We start from the raw sequence: 17,190 nt of genomic DNA on the forward strand, positions 1-17,190 counted from the left end.
CACACAGGAGGTTCGATCTCATGATCTCAAAACTGTGCCACACATGCGCTAACCACTGTTCCTCCGTTCTGCCCACATTATATTTAATAACATATTTTTATTCTAAAGATGTTCACGATCGCTTTCAGAAGATAATCAAATAAAGTAACAATCGTGCACATACATGCCGAGTAATTTTGACATTCAGCTTTATCAATAGATGGCGGTATATTACTGTTTTTTTTAAATATTTATATACTGTTTATTTGTTGATGAGGTAATACAGCACAATGTAATAACTTATTTAAGATCTTGGAAGGGGAATGACCTCATGTGCGGTGCCTTCTCAATTTCTTCATTTTCCTCATGTTGAGGTTTTGAGTTTTTCCTTGTCTTCATGTAGGTTTTGGATCAGGGGGTTGTGTCATAATAATCTGGTTTGTACAGCCAAGGCAGTTGTTTTGTGCCCCACAATCTCTGGTCGTCCTGCGTCAGCACACACACCCAGGCATCCTGTCCTCAGAAATGTCCAAGATAAAACAACTTCCATTTGTGCATTCTACACCGCCTGCCCTGACCTTTTATTGTACATTGAACTAAAGCAGTCAGTGAATCTTTATTGCATTAAACTGAATACATGTAACTGGTAGTCAATCGTATAAAATCCTTTATAGTCAAATGTATAAAATCATTTAGTATATTTTAAAACTGATAATTACTAGTATAGCAAACTCACTACACAAAATGAGCCACAGTGAACACAAATGATAAGAAAAACTTTATGCTGTATTTTTTATGCCAATCAGTGGTTAAAAACAACTTTATATATTAAGTCATGTTTATTTGTATAGCCCTTAATCACAAGAAGTCTCAAAGGGCTGATTTTTGTGTTATTTCCATAATAGTATTTTTGTAGCATTTCTGTAGTATGTTTGTAGTATTTCCATAGAAGTATTTTGATGGCATTCCTGCACTATTTTTATAGAGTTTCCATAGTAGTATTTTGTAGTATTTCTATTGTAGTATTTTTGTAGCATTTCTGTCATTTTTTTGTATTATTTTTATAGTAGTATTTCTGTAGTATTTACATAGTACAAAATTAACAAAACGGGATAAATAAGCCATTATGGATTCCTACCTGGCACGTGGTTGACTGAGTTTATTTTCTACACGACTTCTAATAATTACAACCTGCTAAAAAATCATGATAACTTATTTTACAAATGCACGTCAAGATGCCTTTCGTGCTAATCACTAACTAAAAAGTAGCGCTCTACTTTAAAAGGTGGGTGACATTCCCACAGTTTTGCTTTCAGACTCATTTCCTCCTGCTGACAAATTAATTTCCCCGTGTAGTCATACAATCTTGGGGGGCACTGCACATTTTGGAAACACTGAAAAGTGCGTACACACAGAGACTATTAAATATCGTCCACCCCTTGCTGATTTACAACAGCGTAGTAATGGAGGAGAGCAGGTTTGTCCAGGTTTTGGATGCTGGGAGGAATAGAGAAGAACAGATGGCCCTGATAAGGAGACGCTCGTGGTTTTCGTGCCCGCGGCAAATCGGGCTAGAAGAAACGAAAGCCCAGATGGTAAAGTCTCTCAGGGACAGGAAATAGAGGTGAATGAAGGTCATGTGTCAAAAATCAGACCTCATCGGCTTGTCACTGATAAACCTACCTGTACACTATAGGGTGAAGACCTAGCTTAACTTTGTATTGCAGGCTTTTATTTTGTCGTCTTCCTCAAGATTTTTCCGATTGTTGTTAACATTAACCACTCGTTTTTCACAGGGGTTACTGAATGTTCCAAAATAACTCCTGATGTGTGAAATCCGTAAAGTATTTATTTCGTTTTAAGTCATGTTTATGTGTGATGCCCTTGGTCACTTAAAGGGCTGCAAACTATTACTATATTGCAAACCACAGACTATTATTACACCATCCCCTGATCTAAAAACTGTATGAAGGAAAGGAAAAACTCAAATATCTCAACATGAGGAAAACGAAGAAAAGTTGAGAAGGGACAGCACATGAGGTAATCCTCCTTCCAGGATGACAAGGCTGCAACGGATGTTGCAATAACAATACACAGATATTGTCAACATGAAATATATGTCATTCGTGAGCTATAGACTAGAAGTGTGTTTTAAGCCTAGTCAGACTGCCAAGAATTCTACAATGAGAGACTCTACAATAATTTGCAATCATGGAACAAATACCGTATTTTACTATAAAGCGCACCTAAAAGCCTTTTTTTTTTTTCAAAAGCTGACCATGCGGTTTATAATAGAGTGCGCCTTATATATGGATCAATATTGAGTCGCAAGGTCTCGCATCTAAGGCAAGCAGCCGCCGACTTGATTTTCCCCCGGAGGCGAAGGAGTTCCCGGTGTATGCTGAGATATATATATATACCGGGGTTTCATTTCCTAACCAATGTGTCAATCATCATTGGAATCGGTCACTATTGGCTAAAGTCATTCGGAGGTAAAGGAGGCGGGTCCTTTTTAGCATTTACAGGCTCGCAGCGGGGCACAACAAAGCCTGCAATTGGCTGAAAATGATATGAATCACAAGTTTGGTTGGTCTATGGCCTAGAGAAAACATTTTTTACTAGTCTGTTTTCGTAAACAATAATTTTGGGGCTAAACAGACAGCTAGCAACACGCAACGGATGCGTGTTGCTAGCTGCAGATGCTTTTCGGCTGATTTTTTCTTTTATTTGTCTGCATAATTGCGTGTTTTTGAGTAGGTAAATATTTTACACGGTTTGATTCGGTACGCTCACGGATGTAAGAGGACCATGGTTGCGTATTATGATTGAACGTGATGGCTGCAAAATGACTTTGGTGAGCTACCTGGCTTTATTTTCCCAGTATCTTGTTTCCGACTGATCTTGATGTTTCTGTGATCACTCTATTTTTAAATTCAATTCAGTTCAAAGTGTTTGTCATATTTACTCAGTAAAGAACCATGTTTCCCTGCACAATGAAATTCTTACTTTGCTGTCCACACAGTTGCCAGCGAAAAAGAAAATCGAAATTCGGAAATCGTTGGCATTTCTTGAATCCCAAGAGTTTACCCTTCCTAATTACATGTGAAATGACTCATTTGAGTGTTGGTGACATCGTACAGACACCGTGTCCGTACGTGTCTGAGACACGTATTTGCTTCTTTGAAAGCTGTCGGAATGTTTCAGGGGTTGACAAGTTTGACTTAACTATCTGACTGTTGTGTTGACGTTCACACTGTAGCGCCTCATAGTCCGGTGCGTCTTATGTATGGAAAATATAGGACAAAAACTATGTTTGGGGAGTCAGCCTTATAACCCGGTGCGCCTTATAGTCGTGAAAATACGGTACCTTATAGAGGCCTGGGCATTTGTTTTGCAAGTAAAAGTACTGTTTACTGTACCTGTATACATGTACGGTATTTATTTATTTTTACCAATGCGTACTTTCTTAGGGACTGTTTAGCCAATCAAAATGCGGAACACAATACATGATGGTCATTTGTGAAGCTGTGAACCACGTTTTGGGATTACTAAACTGGGATTACTGAACTGATACATTAAACATAGTTCCCCATTTCTATATATGAAAAGTATGAAGTTTACAGATTTTTCAAAGCATTGTGAAGATGCCTTCTGAAGTACAATTTAGCCTAAGTAGCTGATTACTCCTTTCCTGACCCTAACTGGTTCATTTTATTTACTTCCTTGACAGGGTTTAACTTTGTTTTTGTTTTGTTTTTTCATAAAAATTGGCATGGTTTTACATTAAGCATAAATACAAAGATGCTCTAATTAGCGGCAAGCAACCATGTCCACAATGCTAATATCAGCATTAGTAGTTCAGGTCCATTATAATGGTGTTAGCTGCAAAATGATTTGGAATCAACTACTTCTAGAGTCATGTTAATCTTTAAAGTTAAGTGAGCCGCTAAAGAGATGTGTTTGGCAAATGTGGCTAGCAAAAATATGCACCCCCTTTTCTCACATGGTGATTCTGCGTGTAATTATTTATTTCCTTTTTTTGTGTTGGTGAGTCTGTATTTGATGTTCTGGCTTGACGAGTGGGGAAAAGTGGTTGTCGTATTTTTCTTATTGTACACTGAATGTTTTTATACAGCACTTTGCACTCTTTTTTTCTCCCTCATGCCATGAGGCTCTTTAACTCCACCCCAGGGAGTAAATTAAACCCCAACCCCACATTTGCATATTACCCTAATTTATTACAGTGTGTATTTCAATGCTCTTTATTAACAGGATATATTGGGTATTTTTGTATTTTATATATTTTATTTTATTTTTAACACAAGGATACTGCTGGAAGTGTAAATATCCCTACGGGGATGAATAAAGTATCTATTTATCTATTTGTGAGTTGCAAATTGGTATCTGAATCGTGTTCTACAAATACATATATACCTATTCATTGGGGAGAATGGGTTAGTGGAGCAGGCTGGAACTGCATGTGTGTGAAAATGTACCTTTTGATAAGCAGCCCCATTCATTATGCATAGAAAACCCCCTACGTACTCTCGCCCCCTGACCCTCCCCCATCACAGTATCGGCACATGCAACATTCATGCCTGGCCCAAAACTGATCTCAAACCGAGCTTTTCGTACCGTTCGGTTGACACGGGAGACCGACCTCCTCCTGGCAACACTGCGACCCCTGACCCTTGACCTGTAGTACCGGGGAACCCCTGCAGGGAACCCCGAAATATCTGGCCCCTGGAAGGGTTGATGACTTCCTGGGATGGTCACCAAGGTGACAAAGAAGCGGAGAGGAATTTCCCCCTGCTGACTTCTCAACTTAACAACTCAGAAATCGGGGGATTCTTTTCCTGAAATTCACTTCTCACAATTCCTTTGGGGTCGCTCGAGGTATTATTGCTGTACGGTTTCTTGGAAAGTACAACTTTTTTTTTCCCATTCCCAGTTAGAAATATACTTTCAACTGCAGTTCCCATAATTGAGATTATGGTAAACCTGGACTTGCATTCCGAAAAGAACCCATGATGGGTGAAATCCTTGAGGTTGAAATAATTTAGTAAGCGAAGTGTTGTAGTAATTCATGGTAAATGTGTTCCTGACCCCTGTTATCCCAAGATAAAATCTTTAAAATACCAAAATAGGACTACTCATGTGCATAAAAATATAAATGAATATATATGTAAAAAGAAAAATTGTATTTACCTTTGGTTTGACGTGACTTGATCTGGTAAAGTGGAGTAGCTGGTGGATGCAAATAATAATAATAATAATAATAATTTCCTTTGTATTGTCATTCTTTGTAACAGTGTACACAGAACGAAATGTCGATACAAAGGGGGGGATGTGACGGCCTGTTTAATATAGAGCAGATTTCAATACTTCTTTTTTTAATTTTCCTAAAAATTCCCTTGCTATAATCGCCTCCTTATTTTCAAAAACAGTCCTGATTGTTGATTGGTTACAGCCATAGTTATTTGTTTCTTTCTTTGTATTTTCTCATGATAAAAAAGCTTTGTTTTCATAGTTTTCATGCTTTTGTATGGCATAGTATACATAAACATACATGTAAAGCAAAAATGACATTTTATTTTTTATTTTACGTGACTTGAACTGATCAAGTGGAGTAGTGGGCGGATGAAGGGGGGACACATGGTCAGACAGTAGTGAAACTGATTCTAAAATTTAAACTTGCGGTGATTGTCCTGCTCTTACAAGACTACGTTGATTGAATTGCCCACTTTGTCTTAAAATTGTCCCAGTTATTGATGTAACAATTGAAGGTAACAATTCATTTGCCTTCTTAATATTTCTTGATAGTTGTATACTCTGTTTCCATGCTACTCTGTTTTTTTGCTTCTCCCTTTAGCTTTGATGCAAGTTTTGGGACCCATTATTAAAAATTTAGTGTAAGTCTTTAAAAAACACACGGGATTCTGAAATTAACAAAGAGAAAGGCATCATGGGAGGGAGTTCAGCCAATAGCATTTTGGCATTTTCATGATGCCTTGATACAAACCAATAGCAGACTGGCATTTTATTTGAAGCCGACCAATAGTAGACAGGCAACATTACTCTACATGTGCGAAAACACCGCAAAAACCTATTTCAATTGATGACGTATCGTGGGAAAAATACTGCAAAGAAGGGTTGTAAAAACATCTTATTCTAAGCTGTAAAGTAAAAATCTCCTAAGGCGGGGTCACCGTATCATGGGAGTCTACTGATTGTTTTTAGGAATACTTCCTCTCATAGGTACTGTTTGGCCAATCAGAATGCAGTACACAATGCATAATGCGAGCGGCAGCCTTTCCAGCAGCTCAGTGTTATTTCGCTCTTTTTTTTTATTTATTGTTTTAATTGTCGCTTCTATCTTCGGTGTTTTTCTTCCCGTTTGACAACTACACTTTGGATTACTTTTTTTCCTATCGTTATGGGTTTTAACGCACAGAAATGCGTTTATTCGTGGAATCCACTCCCCACCCTGAAGGATTCTCGTGCCGGCGTCATGAGAGAGCCCGATCGTGGCTGCACAAAGGCACAAAGATTTTCATCTGCTGCAGGGACGTCGAACTTTTGGCCTAGCGTAAGACGTCATCCACTCCGCTGTTGCTAAACTACAACACAGTACCCAGAGGCCATCCTGTTAATAAACATCAAAAGGATACTGCTGAAAGTGTGAATTTCCCTATGGGGATGAATAAAGTATCTATCTATCTATCTATCTATCTAATTAAAATCCGTGAAAGGCAAACCGCGCTAACGAGAGATTACTGTATAACGGTGAAAATTCCCCTCTTTATTTTACTTGGTCTCCGCACACACAAAAAACTCACCTCTTCTCCATTGTTCTCATCTTCGCTTTCTCACATTTTCTTCAAGTCTGTTCCAGTTTCGCCTCTTGGCACGTTTCCCACATCTCGAAGTGGCCGCGCTCGTCTCATTAAGACAACACGGCGTTTCCTTAAGCGAGCGGTGTGCACCATTTTCTTTCCACTCTGCGTTTGTTTTTTAGAGGAAATACGCCGACCCAAGAAAAAGAGATTGACTGGAAGCTCTCCATTCCAGCAATACTTTTCCCTCCAACACTTACTCTAGTGTAATTCTATCTGTTCCCGTCATCCCCCTCCTCACATTTGAGCCTCCAAAATGCAGCGTGGAACTAATGGAATCCACACGGATTCACAATCCTTTTTCGGAAATTCGACCTGCAACCTGAGGCAACTGAGCCTAGAAATTGCACCCAACTCTTTTGACCAGAAAACCCAGTTTTTGAGAATTCAAATTGGTATATTCTTTGCCATCTTTATGGCAGCCTAGCCACAATGCATCTTTTACTCTATGGAAGCCTAGTTTAAATGCATCTTTGCCGTCTTTAGCCATCTAAAGCAGCCTAGCTACAATGCATCCTTGAGGTATATACCGTATTTTCCGCACTATAGGGCGCACCGGGTTATAGGGCGCACCCCCAAAAAATAGTTGTTGGTCCTATATCTTCCATAGATAAGGCGCACCGGATTATTAGGCGCTACAATAGGAACGTCGACAAAACAGTCAGATGATTCAGTCAAACTGATTCCCAAAGCTTGCAAAGAAGCAAATACGTGTCGTAGACACGTGCGGATGCGGTGTCCGTACGATGTCACTTAAATGCTTCATTTCAAATATCATTCGGAAGGTTAAAGTCTTGGAATTCAAGAAATGCCAACCATTCCTTACTTTCTATTTTCTTTTTCGCTCGCAACTTTACTGTGCATATGACAATAAACACTTGGAATTGAGTTTAATTCACTCAACTCATCACAGCAACATCAAGATCGTTCTAAAAAAAGATACCGGGAAAATATAAAGCCGCATAACTCACCTAAGTTCTCACGTTCAATAATGATACGCAATCATGGTCTTCTTACAACCGTGAGTGTAGTAAATCCAGGAGAGTAAAATACAGACTAATGAAACATGTTTCTTTATGGCATACTTTAGCAAGCTTGCTATTCAGTCATCTTTTTCGGCCATTTGCAGGGTTTGTTTTGGCCCTCTAGCGTATCCGAGGCTCCGAATAACTTCAGCCAATAGCGATCGATGTAACTGATGATTGACACATCTTTTTCGGCCAATTGCAGGGTTTGTTTTGGCCCTCTAGCGTATCCGAGGCTCCGAATAACTTCAGCCATTAGCGATCGATTTAACGGATGATTGACACATCTTTTTCGGCCAATTGCAGGGTTTGTTTTGGCCCTCTAGCCAATCCGAGGCTCCGAATAACTTTAGCCAATAGCGATCGATTCAAATAATGATTGACACATTGGTTAGCCAATGAAACGCCGGTATATAAATCCCAGCATACACCGCGGACTACTCCACGTTCGGGGGGAAATCGAGTCGGCGGCTGTTGCGTAAGTTGCGAGACCTTGCAAATTTAATATTGATCCATAAATAAGGCGCACTGTATTATAAGGCGCATGGTCAGCTTTTAAAAAAAATTAAGACTTTTAGGTGGGCCTTATAGTGCGGAAAATACGGTAAGTGTCTCTGGAAGCCTAACTGAAATGGATCTTTGACATCTTTAGCCGTCAATGGTATCTTGGTTAGAATGGATTTTAACGCCTAGGGCTGTCTAGCTACAATGGATTTTTGACGTCTATAGCCATCTATGGCAGCCTAGCTACAATGCATCTTTGACGTTTATAGATATCTATTTAATGCTAGCTACAATAGGTCTTTTTTGTCTATAGCCATCTAAATAGTCTGTACTTTGCAATAATCTGTGGTCTGTGCATCCCTTTGAGACTTGTGATTAAGGGTGTCACAAATAAAGATGACTTGACTATAGGTGATGACAGAAAACAGGTTATCGTTGCCGATACCAGACTTAAAAGCAGGGCTGTCAAACTCGTTTTCCCTCTGGGGGCACATGGTAGAAAAAAAACTTTCATTAAGGAAAAAAAATATGTGAAAAAGCATTAGGAAGTACAGAACTATTTACAAAAACTAGTGAAAAGTACTGAAAATCATGAAAGAATACTGGAAAGAATGAGCAAAAACTAAAAGTATGAACAACTAAAGAAATTTGTAAAACGTTACGAAAAATACGAAAAAGTACTTGAGAGAAAGAGGTAAAAGTACAAAAACTAGTAAAAGTACCAAAAAGTACAGAAGGTATAGGGAAAAGCACAAAAAACAATGAAAAGTACAAAAAAGTACTGGAAAGTATGAGAAAAAAAAATACATAAATTTGTGAAATGTACCTGAAAGTATAAAAATGTACTACCAAGCACTTAAAAATCAAAATGTAAAAAAGAAATAATTAACATGAGGTGTGAAAAAGTTATAAAAGTATTGAAAGGTACTTCAAGTATGAAAAAGAACAAAAAAAGTACTGTAACGTTTTCCTATCTGAAGTTTTTCCTTCACTTTTAATGACTAAAACCAAAGCTATCTGATTTTCCTTCATTCCTGGGCTTTGCTGCATGTGCAGACTGGGCAGAGAACAGCTCATGATTTTCTCGGCTGTGTGTATGACCCTCTGTAATGTTTTTCTGATGGCTACTTTCAAAATTTGTCTTCACTATTGAGACTGAGACCAAAGCTATCCGATTTTTGTCTATTTCGGGCCTCTTCGCAGGCCTTTCCGGGAGTTGTTTCAGTAAAACCTCCCATGTGGTCCCGACAGGCATCGTACTGCGTACACCAACTTCCTGTTTCTCTGTCGTCTTTTCCTGTGGAGAGAATTGAACAAACATGCGAGAGTACGACTTTACAACGGCCTATTCGATCTTTTTCCATTGTGTTTTTGTCCATTCTCGAGAGGACAATAGTTGGTGGCAGTGTAACTTTGAAAACCTTGAAGGGGTTAGGGTAAGATAACATATATATGGTACAATTGAGTGTGATGATTTTACTGTATGAAAAAAGCAAGAAAAGGCAGTTCAGCCAATAGCACATCTGCATCTTCATGAAACCTTTATGCAAACCAATAGCTGTTCAGCATCGCTGATTATGTCTACCAATAACAGATAGTCATCTTAAGTACCTATATTTTGGCTCACAAAATGCTGTTATTTCAAACGTAAGGTGGGGAAACTAACCTATGCAGCTACTTTTCAACCGAAATTGTCTTCTAGGTTAAACCTTGATGTTTTTATTCCTTCTTTCAACCCGTTGTTTCTGGGTCTGGCAAACTCTTTTGTCTACCAACAGATGATCTCAGCATACCTGTCAACCTAACGTTTTTAAGACACTTTTTTGATAATTTCAAATGATGTACGTGTATGGGTGGAAATATATGTTGGCCTGGAGATAGATGTGTAAGGGAAATTCTTGTTTTATTATAGTTTAAATGTGCCTGTGTATGATTTTATCCTCAAAAGTGTCTTAACGAAGCCAAAGATTATATCCATGTGCTGTTTGTATTCTTGCAACAATTGTATCTTCTTGGGGCCTGGTAACTGTTGATCATGATGGCCTTCGCTTTGGTGCTGGGAAGTCCGGGGAAGACCTTTGGGAGGCAGTGGCTAAGGAGATAAAGCGCTCATCCTGGGATCAAGAGGTCGCAGCTTTGATCTCCGGCTCCTCCGTGTTATATGTCAAAGTGTCCATGGGCAAGACACTGAATCCCCAATGCCCCGGATAAGCAGGTAGTTGCAGGGCTGACACTGCTATTGGTGTGTGAATGTGTAAGTGTGAAGCACATTATAAAGCGCTTTGGGAGGTCTTCATTGACATGAAAAGCGCTATAAAAATGCAGACCATTTACATTTACATCTACTATTCCAAGAGCCAAGAGGAAATCTGCAGGTTGTAGACTGTTCTTGATTTGGGCGCGGTGCTGTGGAATGCTCTGCCCTCTGACATTCGATCCGCAACCTCTGTGGAAGTACTTGAATCTAGGCTTAGAACTCACCATTGTATTCAAAAAGCTTCATTTCCCAAGGTTTTTGGGGTTTTCCGTGCCCTAATGTAGGTTTCAGATCAGGGGATGGTGCAGTTCTGGTCCGTGCAGCCCATTGAGACTTTTTGTGATTAAGTGCTGTACAAATAAACATGACTATTGCTGACGTTAAGGAGTTTGCTAGGTTCGGTGTCAATTCCAACACCATGAAAGCCAGTCGAGAGGCGATCACATAGAATCCGAACTCTGGCTCAAGTTCGCTAGACCTGCATCATCTGCATGGAAAATTTGAGTGCTTTGTTGAGTGGGTGGAGGCGCCACATTCCTCTCCACATCCAACCTTCTTCTTTCCCTTGAGTTGATGATGAGCATCACAGAAGGACGATATGGACCAAAATGAAGAGGCTGATACTTTATGACACCAAAAATGTTTGTCTCAAAAGCCACGATCGACAGGATTGACCTCGTCGATTCACCAAACGGAATGTTCTTTAAGAACAGCTTTGAGTGTGTCGGGGCAAAAATAGAATTCGGGCTTTTAAAAGTCTTTGTATAAATGTCTGGGAGACACATGGGACAAGCTCTCTGATCTGTATACACTGCAGAACGTGTCCAGAAGGTTAGCTAGTTCTTATTTAAAACCAAAGTGTCCCAATGGATAAAAACATTGCTAGTGAGAACATTTATATAGGGCAATTTTATTGAATAACTATTTTGCATTGAGGTGATCATACACGGAAATGCATGAGACGTAACCTCATAATAATAGTACCTATAAATAGGGATGCAGCAAATGAAAATTTGGTGCAGAAACTGAAAATGTGAACCGCTTGGCTGAAATCTCGAGGAAAAATCCAACTTCATAACTAGTTAGAGTCGTAATAGTCAAGATGTTAAAGCAGGAGTGAGGTGTTTAAGTTTCTCGGCAATCTGACCCGATAGACCACGCATTGAATAAAGAAAAATAAAACCAGTCTGCCTAAAAATGACGCCAACACACCTTAGTTGACACAAGTTAGACATTAGAAGTATTGACTTTCTTTTCTCTACAGTTTGATGTCATCAAGTGTTTTCATTAACTGAATTGTCTTTATGGTCATTGATATCAACGTTGTGAAATATTGAGATTGGACATAGCACTCCAGGGTAAAACATGTAATAAAGAAGAAAAAAAGCAAATCAGGGTGCTTAGAAAACTGGTCCTAAGTTATAATGCTAATACAATGAAAGAAAATAGTGCATCATAACAACAGTGCAATGAAAGGAAGTGCAATAACATTTAGCAGCTATTAAAAACCCCAAATAAGTCACATGAAGTGTTTTCATATTTTTGTACATTTGATTAGGGTAGTGATGGCTGGTGTTGGAATTGTCTTTTATAATGTTATTGGCTCTGCTACGGTGTTGCAAGCTTGCAATGTCCTCTAGACTGGGCAAAGAGCAGCCAATGATCTTTTGGGCTGTGTTAATTACTCAGTTTTTTTCCTGTTCGCATCCGTGCTCCCAGCATGTCACACGGTGATGCTGTATGCCAGAATGCTTTCCACTGCCCCATTTAGTAGATGGTAGCCCCTCGTTTAATATTTGTCACATTTTCTGGTTGTTTTTCCTACAGACCTAAAACTACAAGGCTATGGATTGATTCAGATTTGGTTTGTTCTTGTAATGGCACTGGAGAAATTAGAAAGTCGGCTTTCGACTATTTCTATTTCCAATTTATTTTTTCAATTGGAATTTTTATTACCAGGGTTAGAACGGTAAAGCTATTTCAGCTTGTAAAATGATAATACAGCATCCAAGGCGAGAATTTAATATAAAAGAAAGAAACAAACCAACCTAAATACACACTTATCAACAACAAATAAAAATAAACTCAGAAAACTGAGAAGCAGTACCTTGTCAAACACAAAAGGAGCAGATAGAGTAAATAGATCAGTTTCATATTGTGCAGAAGTCTGGGGCAATAATTACAAAAGTTCACTACAGCCCCTTTTTGTCCTCCAAAAACGTGCAATAAGAACCATACACAGGGTAGGATATCGGGATCATACTAATATTTTATTCCTGCAGTCCGAATTATTAAAATTGGATGATTTAGTAAAATGTTTCACTTCACATCTGCTATTTAAGGTCAACAAAAACATAGTACCAGATAAAATCCAAAAATTATTCATTTGGAAATTGGGAATTTATAATTTAAGGAGCTGTAGTAAATTCATAATCCCAAAGGTGAGAACCACCAGGAAAAGTATGTGTGTGTCTGTGTGTGGAGTCAAACTTTGGAACAATTTACAAGACTAGATCAAACAATGTCCAACTATACACGTGTTCAAATTTAAATACAAAAAAACATTCCTGGCGGAATACAGAGATGAAGAAAATGGGATATGAGTGATGCGGGAGATTGGAAATACTGCGTTTAAAACTATGGTTAACTTTGTTGTTATTGTTGCTATTATTATATCATGACTGTTATTATTAATATTATTGCTATTGTTGTTATCATAATTGGTATCGCAGTGATGTTTGGTGACTAGTGGCATTATGACGTTGAGGGATGGGTACTACGAAGATTAGTGTATAAAATATGTGGCTATTGTTATTATTATAATTATTGATATCTGACCTATGTAATGTGTGTATCCTTGAGATTGTGTTGTATTTAGACAAAAAAGAGGAGCTATCTTTAGAATGTAATTAATAGGGAAGATGAAGGGGTAGGGAAAATAAGCGTCTGCTTCATACTACCCCTTTTCGAAATAAAGTTTTCGTTCATTCATTCATTCAATGGGTGGCCCGCCCACACATGAGACACCTCAATTCTTGGTCAGAAAAATATTGTATTTAGACGAATAAATAACCTTAAGCAGAACAAAATACATGAGGCGGCCAAGTTAAGAGTTAAATGAGAGGGTTGGAACAGTCATCAGGTACTTACACCAGGCAGGTTAAGCAATCTCGGTTATCTGGAAAAATGATGTTTTTAACATATGAATGAATGAATGAAACTTTATTTTGAACATTAAAATAAAAACAGAACAAAAACAATAACTCAACAACAATAATGTTACATAATATGTTGGAAAAGGGGTAGTAAGAAGCAGATGCTTATATTCCCTACCCCTTCATCTTCCTTATTAAATACACCAATGATAATAACAATAGTAATGATATTAATAATAACAGTTATGATATAACAATAGCAACAATAACAACAAAGTTAACCATAGTTCTAGACGCACTATTCCCAATCTCTCATATCACTCATACCCCATTTTCTTCATCTCTGTTTTCCGCCAGGAATGTTTTTTTGTATTTAAATTTGAACCCATGAATAGTTGGACATTGTTTGATCTCGTCTTGTAAATTGTTCCAAAATTTAACTCCACACACATACTTTTCCTGGTGGTTCTCACCTTTGGGATTATGAATTTACTACAGCTCCTTAAATTATAAATTCCCAGTTTTCAAATGAATAATTTTTGGATTTTATCTGGCACTATGTTTTTGTTGACCTTAAATAGCAGATGTGAAGTGAAACATTTTACTAAATCATCCAATTTTAATAATTCGAACTGCAGGAATAAAATATTAGTATGATCTCGATATCCTACCCTGTGTATGGTTCTAATTGCACGTTTTTGGAGGATAAAAAGGAGCTGTCATGAACTTTTGTCATTATTGCCCCAGACTTCTGCACAATATGTTAGGTATGGCAGAACTAAAGAACAATATAATCAATACTATGCATTATCGTTTGAAATAAATTTGGCTTTATTAGTTAGTAAAATGCTTTTAGATACTTTAGTTTGTATGTGTCTGATGTGTGTTTTCCATCTTAATTTATTGTCTATTATGACCCCTAAAAACTTAATTTCTGATACAGTGTCTATTGCAGCACCATCCATTTTTACTTGCCTTGCGATTACCAAAGAATATTACTTTTTCTTTAACATAGTTTAAGAAAAGCAGACCATCTTGCGTAGAATTAATTTGATCAATTTTTCTTGAAGACTCGTCTTTGCAGCCAATATTGCAAAGGTTGAACGGCTAACAATTTGGTCCCTTCTTGCCGGTTTCCCGGCCAGGGCGCAAAACGCTTGTCGGAGCGTGGCATTAATCTGTCAGCTGTCGGCACGGATCCATTCATCAGGAATGGCCTGGTAGGGTGCACGTGAGCGTGTGCACGTTACCACTTACTTCCTGTAACCAATCTGCATCACATGCCATCCTCCGGACGGGTTTTTCCGTCAACGAAACGCTCGCAATTAATTAGACGCAACCGCAAGAAAAGGCGGGGGGGAAAGTGATAAGCTGGAGAAACAGCAGCCGTTGAAACTCTTTGCAAGGAGAAGAAAATTCGGTTATTAATGGATACACATCATGGATGAATAGTCTTTATTGTCATTATACAATAGTATAACGGAATTGGAAGGCTAATCCTTTCAGTGCAAGTAAAAAGAAGTAACAAGATAAAAAAATGTCAAGGGAAAAAACCCATTTATCAGTGATAATGGACAAAAACATTGTGATTTTTCAGACCTGTATTGCCATATTTTTAAGCGATTTTTGATCTGAAAAGATAAGTGCATTTTCTGTGCTAGTTTTCTTTTTTGTGAGAACTTAATCATGCAAACCTATCTCAATGACGTTAGTACACGACTGGACTATAGATCTACAAATAAAAACAGGGTTGTAATTGAATAAATTGTCTTAATTGTCATTACACAAAAGTATAACGAAATTAGAGGGCTTCTCCTTTCGGAATTAGAAAAGATTTAGAGTGCGACCGGCTAGCTGCATGCTAGCATCAGGTAACCGCAACTTCAGCAAGGTATCCACGATGATTAAAATTCAAGAGTCACGAAGGTAGCAGTTTCCCACGAGTTGTAGCTCCAGGTCTTTCCTTTTATTGGTAGTAGTTCAGGTGTTGGTCAGATAGAGGTTTGTAAGGGGGTGCCCAAAGAGTTGTTAACCTAGCCGTAGCAGTGAGCTGGACATTCAACCTCGCTATTGCTTTCTCTCCTGACACCCTCTCAGTCCTTTCCTGGACCAAATAACAATCCACGCAGCACCCGCAGGTTATCAAATTTTCTTTGCACTCTTCTAACTTTTTTAAAATTCCAGAATCACGAATGTAGCAGTTTCCCACGAGTTGTAGCTCCAGGTCATTTCTTTTATTGGTTATAATTGGGCTGTTGGTCGGATAAAGCTTTGTAAGGGGTGCCCAAAGAGTTGTTAACCTAGCCGTAGCAGTGAGCCTGGCATTCAACCTCGCTATTCCTTTCCCTCCTGACGCGCCCTCAGTCCTTTCCTGGACAGAAAAACAATCCACGTAGCACCTGCGGGTGATCAAAATTTTTTTGCGCTCTTCTAACTTTCCTCAGAGTCCGATTTAACTGATAGATTTATTTTCAACGTAACGAGCCAGTAAGGCTACGAGCTGTCGCGTCGCACCATCATCTGTTCTGATGGCCAATTGTGCAAATATATAATATATATACCGTAAATTCCAGACTATAGAGCGCACTTGATTATAAGCCGCATGCGCCCACATTAAAAAATGTCACACAAAATTAACCCAAATCCGACTTTAAGTCCCGCGATTGAAACTAAATTTCCTTCATTAAAGTACACAGTCCAAAAATCACCGCCGGCAAAATTAACGGAAAATGATACCGGTACTTAAGGTTTGATGCAGACCGTTGAAAGTAATCCAAGGAAAAAAGTATATATTTCCAAAGGTAAGGGTGGGAAAAATATATATCCACTATTGTCCGCCGCGTCCACAAACAGGTCTGTCTGTTCCTCACCTTTACCGGTCCCCACTTCCTGTCACCCCGCGTTTGTTCCGCCCCTCCTTTTTCATTCGCCCGTACAAAACATATCAGAATAAGTGTCTAAAATAAATACAAATAAATACATTACAAAAATCTACAGTTGTAAATACATATTATACATGGGTTGCACATATTTACAAAGAAAGACGGTACACCGAGAGAGTTTTCAAAGCTTTAGTAATAATAATAATATAACTTTCATCCCAAACGGTGCCTGTGACAGGGCAGTTAATGGTAGCAACACGCTCGCAACACAGTAAACGGGTCTGGTAAAAAAAATACCGTACTTGTAAAAATCACGGTAAACCGTCCTCATCTTCCTCCTTAGAACTGAAGCCATCAAAGTCGTCTTCCTCACCATCGATCCGTTTATGCCAAGTTTACGTGCAGTAGCTCTGTTTCCTTCTTTATCGGACTGCTCAATTGCTTTTAGCTTGAAAGCTGCGTCATGTGCCTTTCTTTTTGCATTTTGCATGA

The 17,190-nt window shown here is 38.6% G+C and overlaps 1 protein-coding gene across 1 annotated transcript in view; it reads left to right on the plus strand.

Annotated features, from left to right (window-relative positions):
* srgap2 (SLIT-ROBO Rho GTPase activating protein 2) overlaps positions 1 to 17,190 on the plus strand; it is a 109,730-nt gene that overhangs the window by 39,633 nt on the left and 52,907 nt on the right. The window lies entirely within an intron of this gene.

This window comes from Urocampus carinirostris, chromosome 6 (genome assembly GCF_059441175.1).
Source record: "Urocampus carinirostris isolate Australia breed hairy pipefish chromosome 6, RoL_Ucar_1.0, whole genome shotgun sequence".
Lineage (NCBI taxonomy): Eukaryota > Metazoa > Chordata > Actinopteri > Syngnathiformes > Syngnathidae > Urocampus > Urocampus carinirostris.